This window comes from Pleurodeles waltl, chromosome 4_1, assembly GCF_031143425.1.
Source record: "Pleurodeles waltl isolate 20211129_DDA chromosome 4_1, aPleWal1.hap1.20221129, whole genome shotgun sequence".
NCBI lineage: Eukaryota > Metazoa > Chordata > Amphibia > Caudata > Salamandridae > Pleurodeles > Pleurodeles waltl.
Window position 1 is genome coordinate 837,816,450 of NC_090442.1, and position 12,015 is coordinate 837,828,464.

Consider the following 12,015-nt stretch of genomic DNA (forward strand, 5'->3'; position numbering starts at 1 on the left):
CCTCTAGGGTGAGAGCTTTCTGCTCTCAGGAGTCCCAGAACAAAATCCTGTCAGGGAAGAGGGTGTATCACCTTCTTCCACAGGATGACCTGCTGATTAGCCTTCCTAAGGCAGCAAGCCCCAAAGGGCTGCTGCCTTTGAAATGCAAATCTGGCTCCCCTCACAAGAGAGGAAGCCACAACCCACATCTACTTACTGGGGAACTTCTGGAGTTTTTGCACAGTATTCACATACAACATAAAGGGCCAGCTTCCTACGTTTACACAGTGTTCCCTTAAATGACCTTTAATAAGGATTCTTATTCTGACACTTTTTGGACCACTCAACTGTATTTCACGTATTTAAGTTTTGAAGTTTGAAAGTCCATTTTTCACCCTGTCCCTATAATTTGCGTTGGTCTGTTGTGCTCTTGTATTATGTAACTAGCTTGACACTAGGTTGGGAGCTGCTAACTAGCTCACTTAATTTAAAATACCATAACCAGCACTTGTAGGTGTGCTGTTTGAATACCATGCAGTCATGGCAAGTAGATAGTGGGTGTACCTTCTAGCAATGGGGGATTTACTGTCCATGGTTGCTGCCAGGCCTGGCTTGCCTTTATTGAAAATAAAATTGTGTGTATAATGTTGAATCAGGACTGGTGGAACTTGGTTAAACATTAAAGGTGCTGCATCCAGTGCCAAACTTTAGACTATAGTAGCAAAGTTTTGCATTGCAGTCCAGGATCTTTTCATCATTGTGTAGTTCCTTGAAAAATATCTGTGTCTTAAACCCCAACTATAAAATGTCATTAAGCAACCCTACTCTAAGCAGTTTACCCTTTAACCAAACCTTTTCTTGATTTGGTTAATTTCAAATTTCTTAAAATGAGACCACCAATGATGTATCATTGAAATTCAGGAGCTCCTATCAAAGTCTTTACTGCTCTAAGTTCAAGCTGGGTATGCACACATCTTATACAAAACTAAATTCTTTGGCTAATGTTTATTGATGTTCCAGATAACAGACCTGACACACGTCAAGGCCAGTGAGCTGGCACATCTTTCCCTATTGCTTCACCACCATCAATGTTTTTTCTCTAATATGATCAGCTTAATTTTTTAGCACACAAATTCAAGGTAAGTTTGAAAAGGATGGGATGTAAAGATACGGTTATTTGAGTTGCGCTGCTTTTTTCACTTAAAACATTTCTTTACTATATTCACGGACACTGAGGTTTTTTTTAATATCACGTCTTTGCTTGCTTCCGTTTTAGCACTGATCTGAATGAAGCACCTTATTTCTTTCTAATATTATTGTGTTACGTTTGTGCTTTTTTACCCACATGGCGAATTAAATACTTTAGAACCTGTGCTACCAATGATAAATTATTTATTTTCAGGGCTTAGAATCAGCCTTCTTGGCTGTATGCTTTCCCTTGCTCCTTTTAATTGGTATGTATCCCTGCAGATTCTGAAGTGGTTTGGAACCAATCAGTAAGTCCTCCCTTAAGTGCTGCCACTTGTCCCTTTGCCTGTTTAATTTTTGTTTAGACCAGTGTCCTGACATTTACTATATTTGGAGTGACTATTGTGGCATGGTTAAGTAAACGCATTCAGAGAAATTAGACAAGTTTTAAAACTGGACTTGTGATGAGCATGATGCTAGAAACATCTAGCATGTTACTGTTCTTATGCTTTTTTGGCTGCTTTGAGGGACAGAAAATTGGCCCCACTTTCATGAGAAATGTTAAATTTCCTAAGAGCACGTACTTGTATTTGCATTTTTTTTTTTTCTTTTTTTTTTTTTTAGCACTTGCCACAGTTTATTAAGAGAACTGATTGGATGCTTTAACACAGGTTAAATATTTGTTTTTTTTATTCATTAATTTCCTTCTCTGATGTTAATATGAAGAGAAGGGGCAGAATTTGGTAAAGTAGTTTTCCTTTTAAAATGCCAATTCAAAGCAGCCATTTTGCCTGTAAATTGTAAATATGATCACAAAGGTCAATCTGCATTGAAATCAATGCTAACATTTATTTCCTTGGGAGTAACTTACATTCCGTTGAAAATGTACATTTGATTATTTCCAGATTTTGATTTGTCATTGGTTATTTGAACAACGTCTTGGGAATAATGTTAACACATTTAAACAGTCAAGAATTACGTTTGCCCATTCAAAGTACCTGCAAATTAATAGTACTCCTAAGAGCTTGGTTTAAATTTGTATTGCATTTACGTAACACAGTAAATTTAAAAGCTGTAATTAATTCTTAATTTTTATTTCAAGCCATTTGCGATTGTAAATGTTTCCATTTCTGTAGAGTAGAAATGTTGGCATCCTTTTGTGTAATGCTTGAATTTGATTTAATCACTTTGAATTATGGGAGAATCAAAAGTTCAAGTTTGTCTGGTAAACCTCATTTTGACATTTCTAACTCAGACTAGCATATGTAAGTTAGGATTTGGAATGTTTACCTACTGCTTTAAGTATTTTAAGGGATATCAAATTTGTCCTGGGTTCGTACATGGGCCTTTCACAAAAGACTCTCATAGTCATGTTTAATAGATGTGCCATAAAACACATGGGACATATTTACTAGAAATGTAAAATCTGATTTCAATTAATTTCCTTATCAGCCTTTTGCATCACAACTTAATCTGCACATTTTCCCTAAATGCATCTTTAGAGTCCTAGCGAATGTAATAATCCCTTTTAGGTGTTGGAGATGCCAAGGATTGAAAGGGTTTAAGGTTGACATGAAAAAGTGGTCAGCAGCCTGTATTTAACTCCTCAACTAACTCCCTAGGAATCAGATTTTTCGATGTCTTCTAGAAGCTTTCAATATTCACTAGTGTTGTATTGCATCACTTCCTGAAAATTAAATCATGAAACAGTGACAAATAAATACACAATTAGTTGGATTGAATGCATTCAACGGTTACGTCTGTGTGCCCTAAAAAAAATAATTTACACAAGTTTAGATAGTGATTTTGTTGTTTCTAAAATAAAATTACTTTTTGTTATAGCAGCCAGAATGTAATGCTGGTCATTCAATTGACCTTCCCAAACTCTAGGAAGTTACTCCTCACAAATGTGTGTTTGCCATGTCTTGGAATAGATGTGCATATTCTTGATTTGGAACTTAATAAATTCGGAAAAAAAACTTGAAATTATTCTAAATTCCAAGGCCCTTGGTTGACTGAGTTTAATCATTATTTGGTAAAGAGAAATTTTTAAAATGGAGTATACTTTGTGCAGGGAATTAATCTGCTACACTGTTTATAACCCAGCCTGGACATCGTATTTGTCAAAAGTCCATTCTTCCACTTTCTAACTATTTGACTGCTTACCGTATATAAAGCATATGTTTAGAAACTGTATCCAAAGGGCATTACAAAATATGCTTTTATTACGTGAAAGGAATTCCAGGCCAAGCGGCATCATTTGTTTTCTTGTCGGGACACGGTCTACGTCTAAGAATAACACATGAAAAGGAGATGAGAAAGGACACAGACCGAAGAAGGCTGTATGTAATACTGTTGAATGTTTTAAACTGGGTAGCTTCTTTTGTGTTTTTTTGCGCAGGCATATATCCCTGTATATCTTCCCACTAAATTGCCTTAAAACATCCTTATACATAGAGGGGACTCCTTGTTAACTGACGCTGGGACTTTTTGTGAAAAGTCACTAAAGCCCTTTAAGAGATTAATATTTTATAGATTTTTTTTTTTAAGAATACATTAATGGCAAATAATATTTTCAAACATGTTTATAACAGACATATATGAAACATTAAGTGGAAACATTTTATAAAGGTATATTCTTTGTTTTTGCCTTTACCTGGATTTTTCCTGGAGCCCATCCACCAGTTTCCACAGAAGATTCATCTATGTTTGGAAATTGCAGAACCACAAGGGGCCTTGCCTTCATCTGAAATTTTTCTGAAGCCCATCCATCTGCTTCCACAAAAGATTAGTCTTTTTTTTTTGGGGGGGGAATTTGCAGGAACACATGGGGCCTTCCATGAGGCGTGAGGGGCTGTAAACAAGAAAGTAACTTTTTGTATATTATGTTTACTTTCTGTGTAGATTTAACAGTTAGCAGCATAGAGATTGTACATCAATAATATTTGGCCTAAATTCTGAGACTTGTTCACTAATAGGTTTTGTATCATGGAAGAGAGTAAAAGGAGGAGGAAATCTGATAGGTAAAAATAGCATGTTGAAAGAAAAGTGTTACTCCTATATCTAGTCCCGGCTAATGCAAATACAGCACCTCAGTGGAAAGACCAGAAGCTGCTTAGCAAATTTGTTTCATATGTGAAAATGTATCCATGGCTCCACTCCTCCCCTTTCTCACTTGTGCACATTCATCATACCAATTCCAATTAGTGAATCAATTGAGGCTATCTTCTCTCACATTCAGTGTTGTAGTGGATGGCCCTTCCCTGACTTCTTTTTTAAATTGGTCTTGCTGACCTTTCTTATTACAACTTCACCAGTTTGCTCCACAGCATTCTGGTTCAAGCAATGTGCTGTGCAATTACCAAAAAAAACGTTTGCTGCACCTCTGACCCTTATTCCTACTATGTCTTACTCTCTGGGTAACCATTGTGATGAGTTCTCTGAAAAAACATTTGGTTTCTATATGGTTGTTTAGTTATTGTATGCATATGTGGCACATCTAAATGGATTTATTTTTTGGACAAAATTATCTGTTGTGATACTTTTCCTGAGGAATCTTACGAACAAAGGTTTGAGGGAAAAATGATGGACAAGCAGAGCAACAGCTGCCCAAACACAATATATTCTCAATCACTTTTATTAGTCAAATACAGAGTGTGCCAGTTACCTTTGAGAGTATAAAGGGTACAAGGTCACTCAACTGGCTTTATCCAGCCAGATTATCTTGCTAGCGTCTATTTACAGGCCATAGCCATCCAAGGACCAAAACCTTCACTTGGTCTCAATAGAACAATGAATGCAATGTTGGGCTAACTACTCATCTGGTCAGTGTCTCCAACCACATGTTAATCCCTAGTATTTAGGTTTTCAAAGTGCAGTGCTGCTAATACATCAGACTGAGTTATTAGACACTACTTCTGCAGTTGTTTTGAGATGCTGCATTTCAACCACCTTGGATTAAGACTGATGTTGGTGCCGAGAGGGTGGGGAGGCATGTGCTTGTGACTTTTAGGTCAGTCGGAGCCACATGAGTTCCTTACATAGCCTGGTCTCTTCCTTTGCAGTTATTGAGTCCCGCATCTGCCCATATAGGAAATAGTAGTAAGGCAGTAAGCTGCCTGACCAGAAAAAATTGTGTCCTCGCAAGAAACAAAATTGAGCCAAATCCTTCCAGGTTTACTATGTAGACCAGTGTTTTTCTCTTATTGAACAGGACCAAGGAAGCTTGTCAAGCGTTAACTAACTTTCCTTCTGCCATGCCTCACTCATTCCACACTTTGAATCGGGGGCTTCCTAAGCACTTAGTCAGTGTCTGGTCTGAATTCATTGGGTCCCTTTCGAAAGAGGGCTCTTATTGGGCTCTATCCTTTTCTGGAATATTTGCCTTCATGGTGGATGTTTAATGCTGTTGTGAACACACATGAACCTGCTTACCAGGACTAGTTGACACATTTACATTTTGCAGCCTGAAGTCTTTTAGATTCATTTGCTGTGCATATTCTACCATCTAGTTGGAGTTGGAAAGTCCTGATCCCAGGCACTGGGTTTACCATTTGTCTCATCTCTTGTGATGCCTTGTTATTCCTGTAGTCCTTTAATGCCAAACTGTCGCTCGTTGTGTCTCTTGGAACTCTACACTGTTGAGGAATATTCTGTTACCTCTCCAGGTCATTCCTGCACCATTGCCAGTGTTTGTATTGACTGGTCTGGTACCACCAGTGCGTCCTGCCATCGCACATAGGATTCATAGTCCTGGGCTTTTGAACTGGGGTCACCCCAGTCAACCTGAACAAGCATAATATTGGTACTTGATTCAAGCATAATCCTTTGAGGTAGTGAAAAATAGATACATTAGGGTTAATTAATTACAGTATTTGTTTATAATAGGCCCTGGTATATATCTAGCCCAACTTCTCATAAATGTATTAACGTAGTTCAGCTTGTATGCAGAATTGGTGCTGGCATTTGAAATCAACATTAGGCTATATTGACAGTCCTGGGGACAGTAAAGGAGGAGAAAATAAAACTTTGGACATAAATTTCTTATAAATTATTTCTAGAAATGTTAATTTAGCCAAAGTTACACATAGGTTGTAAAGTGTTCTATTTCAGAGACCACATCTAAGGACCTCCTGGCCCTTCTTTTAGCACAATTTAGTACTTAGCAACCCTTAACGTTTTGCTACTAGGCATTTCTTCCACTTTCCTCTTCATGTTGGGTAATGTGTAAACGTGTTTTAAGTGCAAACAGCACATTGACACAGACAGCAAATGGTGACAGTCAAATCAGATTAACTGCTGTCAATAAAGGTCCTTGTTCAAAAGAAAGTTTAAACAGTCGATGTAAGTTTGGATAGTAGATCCGAAGTCCTTTAGTCCTAATGTATAGTCAGTGTTTCAGCCCTATTGATTCATCTTCAATTGGACTAACTGATGTAAAGTAGAGGAAATGCTTAGTAGAAAAACATTAAAAGTTGCAAATTACTAACATGCATGCTGGAGTTTTTGTCTTCTTGACGAGAAAGTACCTGGAATAAATGCCTGGTGAGGAACAGTTTCCACATCTTGCTTCTGTAAGAGGATGTTGACCTCCAGTCGTAACAGCGGCAGTTGGAAACTGGATGGTTTCAGAGGTATGGATGATGGAGGACTGATAAACCTTGGACGAGATCTATTGCAAACAATATTCAGAACCCAGGAGCCTTGTGTTATGGTTTGTCACTCTGATAATATTGGATGCTTCCCCCCACCAGAGTGGGTAACAGAAGAAAGGGAAGTAATGATTCAGGGTTTTGACCTGGATGGCTGCTTACCTCCTTGAGCAGGCTGCTGGGTACGATTGATAGGGTCTTTGGTGCTTTTGTTGTGCACCGCTTTGCTGGTGGCCTTGATACCAGTGAAGAAATTGAACCCTCTGTGAATAAAAGCAGCGTTGGTAGAGTCAGAAACATTTTCTGTGTTTCCTGGGTCTCTCTAAACCGACTGCCTTTAGAGTGTCCATTTCTGCCTTCATCCGTTCCATTTCATCATTGGTGTGACTTCCAAAAAGTGGTACAGGAGAATGGAAGATTTAGTATCCTCTGTAGTGATTCTGGCTTGAGGGATGTAAGGCAGAGCCAAGAGTATCTTCGAAGAGAAACACGTTGGCAGTACTCATGAGCCACTAATAGGGCAGAGTCTGCTGCAGCATTACAGATCTGGTTAGATATGATTAATCCCTCATTTAGGATTTCCATTAAGTCCTCCCTCGTATTTCTAGTTTTATGTTTTGCCAACTGGTGAATGAATTCCCAGAGTAACTTGTCGTATCTGCCTAGAAGGGCAGTGGTGCTGGCTGCTTTCATGGTAGTTGCTGCTGTACTGCACAGTTTACGACCCACGGATTTCAACTTCCGACTCTCCTTGATGGGAAGTACTGTAGAAGTAGTGGCATGTTGTATTTTTGCTGCTACTATAATCACCAAATCTAGTGTAGGATTTGTCCGGAGAAAAGCAGGATCTTGCTCTGGAGGGCGATACTTCTTTTGAAGTTTGGATGGTGCTGGCTTAACCGAGGCTGGTGTCAAGAAGAGTTCCATAGCCCGTTCAAGAACACCTGGTACTAGAGGCCTTGATGCTGACCTGTGTTGTAGTTTCAAAAATGACTGATGGCGTTGGAGTCGACATAGGGATGTTAAGTTTTGCTGCTTCCCTCACCAGAACCTCTTAAAATGTTGTGACATCCTCTTCTGATGATGTGTGGAGGTGGATAGTCTGAGAGCACTGGGGAGTATAATCCTGTAGAAGTGGGAGGCATGTCCATACTGATGCCTTGACCGAGATCTTCTTGGGGAATGATGACGGGATTGCCTGGAAGAGTCGGGAGAGCATCTTGGGCTCTGATAGTACGATCTGGACACAGATCTGGGTGCTGGAGTTGGAATCAGTGCCGTAGGTGGTGGTGGAAGTGGTGCAGGAGGATTAGGAGAAGGCGGCTAGTGGTGGAGAACCTGCTTGAGCTCCTGATGAAGGGGAGTACGTTCTATAGTATTCAGAATCTGTGGAGAAGTAGATTAGACTTCTTTTTCTTGCATCTTGTAGCCTACACAATGTTGAAAGGGTTCTCGATGTCGACCTGGCGTCTCGTTGGAAGAGTGTGCCTTGATGACCTCCTTGATGACATCGATGGGAGCACAGGCCTTGAAAAATCTACTCAACCACTCGCTATGGCGAGTTTTATTTTATGAGGTCGAGCTATTTTTAGATCCTACTCGCCCCTTTTGGGGAGTGAACAAAGAACAGGTGTTCTGTTCAGTCAGAAACTCAATTAGCAATTAAGATGCTGTTAAATCTTATTTTTGTCATATTTGCTCTGTGTTCAGAGACAGAGATCAAAAGTCAGTTTGTCTTCTTGCAATGCAAATGCTTTTCCTTGTGACTGCAGAGTTCCAGGACTTTGTAAGGTGAACTGTCTGACCTATGTGAAATGAAAGGCTCTTTGTATCAGTTTTTTCTGTAACACACAACATTTATATAACTAAGTCAACTTTAGAAACATTTAAAAATGTTTCAGTAGCTGCGAAAGACCATTTGTTTGTGTGATGAAAAAAATATTTAATAGGATAAAAAAGTAAGAGCACTTTATTTGGTGATTTGCTCATAACTGTTTTTTTAAACCTGATTTTCACAGATTATTGCTAATACACTATATAGTTTTATCAGTAAAGCTGCAAGTTAGTGGGAAGGTTTTTTAACATTTCTTGGAGATTAACTGTCTGTATATGACAGTGCGCTCCCACATCATGCTTTAGTAATATATTTATTTTAAAAAATGTAATAAAAATGAATATTTAAACATAAGCTGAGAAACACTCTTACCCTGATGGCAAAGCAATTAATAAACTAAGAGGCAAGTCGTGCATGGAGCATGTGGACCCTATATGTGGGCTAGATTTATCATACATGGAGCAAAAGTTTAGTGTATTGAATTAAACAAAAGAGGATTTTTTACAGCATAAATGCTGAACTCCCATATTTGAAGGTGCACTTATATGTGAGAATGAAGAAAAAGGTGACTGTAAAATACAATACTGCCTAGGATCACACAGTTTGAGACTCATTTCTAGGTCAAGTACATTGCAGTTAGGTCGAGTAGATTATTCAGGCTAGTAAAATTTTTATGATTTTTCGAGGCCTGTTCCTTTGACATCGTACAAGGTCTGCTGGTTGACGGTGGTGTCATCAACATCTATGCTTATTGTCTTGATGTTACTCTGCGGCATTTCCTCGACGTCAGCCAATGGAAGGACGGCACGCAGGTAGGTGTGCCGTAGCTCTCCTCAATGTCAACTGGGACCAGTGAAGTTTTTCTGATATTTTCTTCCTGGCATGCCCTCCAGATGCAGCTAACCGAGCCCTGGAAAAGGTCTAACCCTCTCCTCACTCTGAGATTCCACCTTCAGACTGCATCTGTTGTGTCCTTCCCTCCTCTGTACCATGAAGGCAAATCTTCTCCCAATACTTCAGGTGCACCTGGAAAAGTTACTGCAGTGGTGACAAATCTCAGGAACATGACTTTCAGGGAGACAGAGAATACACATCTCATGAGGGTCTGTCTTGGCCATTTTTCTCCCACAGGCTGGGCATCTGTCTATCAAGAGAAGGCATTTATCTGTCAAAATACATCTATTTACTGTCAGGAGAAAACCGAAAAAGCTAGAGAGAGACCAGAAGCGTCGTGCAAAATAGTAAACAAGTAATTTTAGTTGAAAATTTTTAGCCAACATTTGGCCAAACCACCTCCTGCTCCGCATGAGTGGTCTCTAGGTTCTTAAGCACGCAGTTTCTATTTTATCTCATATAATGGCACCCTAAGGTGCTACAGTGCCCTGCCTTTCTTCATCTCTCTCTTCTAACAAAAAAGGGTTTGTGAAATACAACTATGCTGTTTTACAGAAAAAGAATTAAATTATATACATATTTATTCTCCTGGCCCTTTTTTAAGTACGAGATGAATAATTGGGCCATTGAAGCCTGTTCGTATAGGCTGTATTATATTTTTCTCTCTTAAGTGACTCTGAAGGCCTTCCCGAAAAAAGGCGAACATCTGCACTTAAGAACATGTATTGTGAAAAAGTGCTCTGGCGTCCCTGCACATGAGCAGGACTATTATTGCAAAATAATTAGCAACCGCAGCAGCAGCTTAACAAAGATGTCCCTCTAGAGGAAGAGGATGGCAGCAAAAACAACGTTCCTAGTCATGGAGCAAGTTAAGCAGCCACTCAAAACAATAAGGACAACAGTTCCTCTCTTCTGTTTGATGCTCTGGTGGAAGGGACTGTATCAAAATAATTAAGAGTGAATCCAGATAACATTAGACAAGTACGTTTTGCAAATCATTGACCACACATTTACTATGCAATTATAAAAACTCCTCTCAAAATTCTACCAAAAAGAACAGACATCAACTGCATGCATTCAGAGAGTTTTCAAATCGGATAGAGATTTCTAGTTGTAGATTCCTTACCTTAGAATTTCCCCCAGGCATGAGTCTGGATCTGGAGATTTTTCTCAAGCAGTACCCTTGCACCCCATCAGGTGGTGTCAGTTGACTCAGCGTCCATCATTGCAATCGTGTTCAGCAGATATGGCATTGTGGGTCGTATATAGGCGCCACAAGCCTTGCCACTCCTGTCAGTGATGTCCTTCATGGATCCCTACCTGGTCTCTGGTGTTTGGAGCTCCACCACAACCTGAAGTCGTGCTCCCAGTCAAGAGGAAGGCTCCAAGACTGTTTGAGGAACCCTCACTCTGCGTTGTCCTATTCTAAATTGTCGGGACGCTTGGATAAGCACAAGAAGAAATCGAAGAAGAGGAAACGTTCTTCAACTTCGCCCCATCGGTCAGATGATGCACACAGGAAAAGGAGCTCTAGACCTCCATCCTCGGAGCCTCCTTCTGGGTCGACTCCGCAACTCCCTGAGTTTCTGGGAGTAGTACTCTTCATGTGACTGTCATTACAGCCTACCGAAAAGGCCCAAATCAAAAGTCCTTTTTTACAATTTCAGTCGTTCAAACACTAGGGCTGACATTCTAGCAGGAAAGGAGTTATAAAAACCTGTGTGCTTGACTCTCTGTAATAATAAAAGTGTACTAGTCAGATCTGTTAGATTTTATTGACATATGACCTGAAGTATCAGCTTTTTAATCTGTTATACATTTATGGCTATCAGTGAGATGCTGCTATGCGGAAAATAGTTACCTACTGTAATCCTGGTTTTGCATTGTGTGAATCCTCGTTAATGTTACAAAAAAAAAGCTTTCATGCTCCGTACATGTCTGTCTCTATTAAATATCGATTTCTCCTTTGTTAATTAAGCCTTCAAAAAAAAAACACTGAGGCTGTGGCTCAATCTCTTAGTACAAAGCTTGCTGGGAGTTGAAAGCTGGTAACTTGAAGGAGCAGTATGCCTTTTTTGACCTAGTGTGCTCTTAACTGGACTGTACTATAATAGGAAAGTTTCATTTTCCATCTTTTTTTTAGGAACTACATTTTCTACTAGAAGGCTACAGTGCAGTATCCCCATCATCCAGATCCAAATCAATTTATAGAGTGGGGCTTATCACCCAGGGGTTCTCAGGCGCTAGGAAGTTTGATGCTGTGAGCTGGATGGCTATTCCGCAAAGGTCCTTATACTCTCCTTGCTTCTAACCTTTGAGCCTACCTTTTGTTTATCACATTGAGTTCTTGCAAATGCAAGATATTTATGTATGGAAATAAAACTTGAACAAGAACTTGTTGCTCAGTGAGGGCAGAGCTTCAGTTTGAAACTAGATCAAAATGTTCTCGTTTGTACTGAAAGTGGAGAA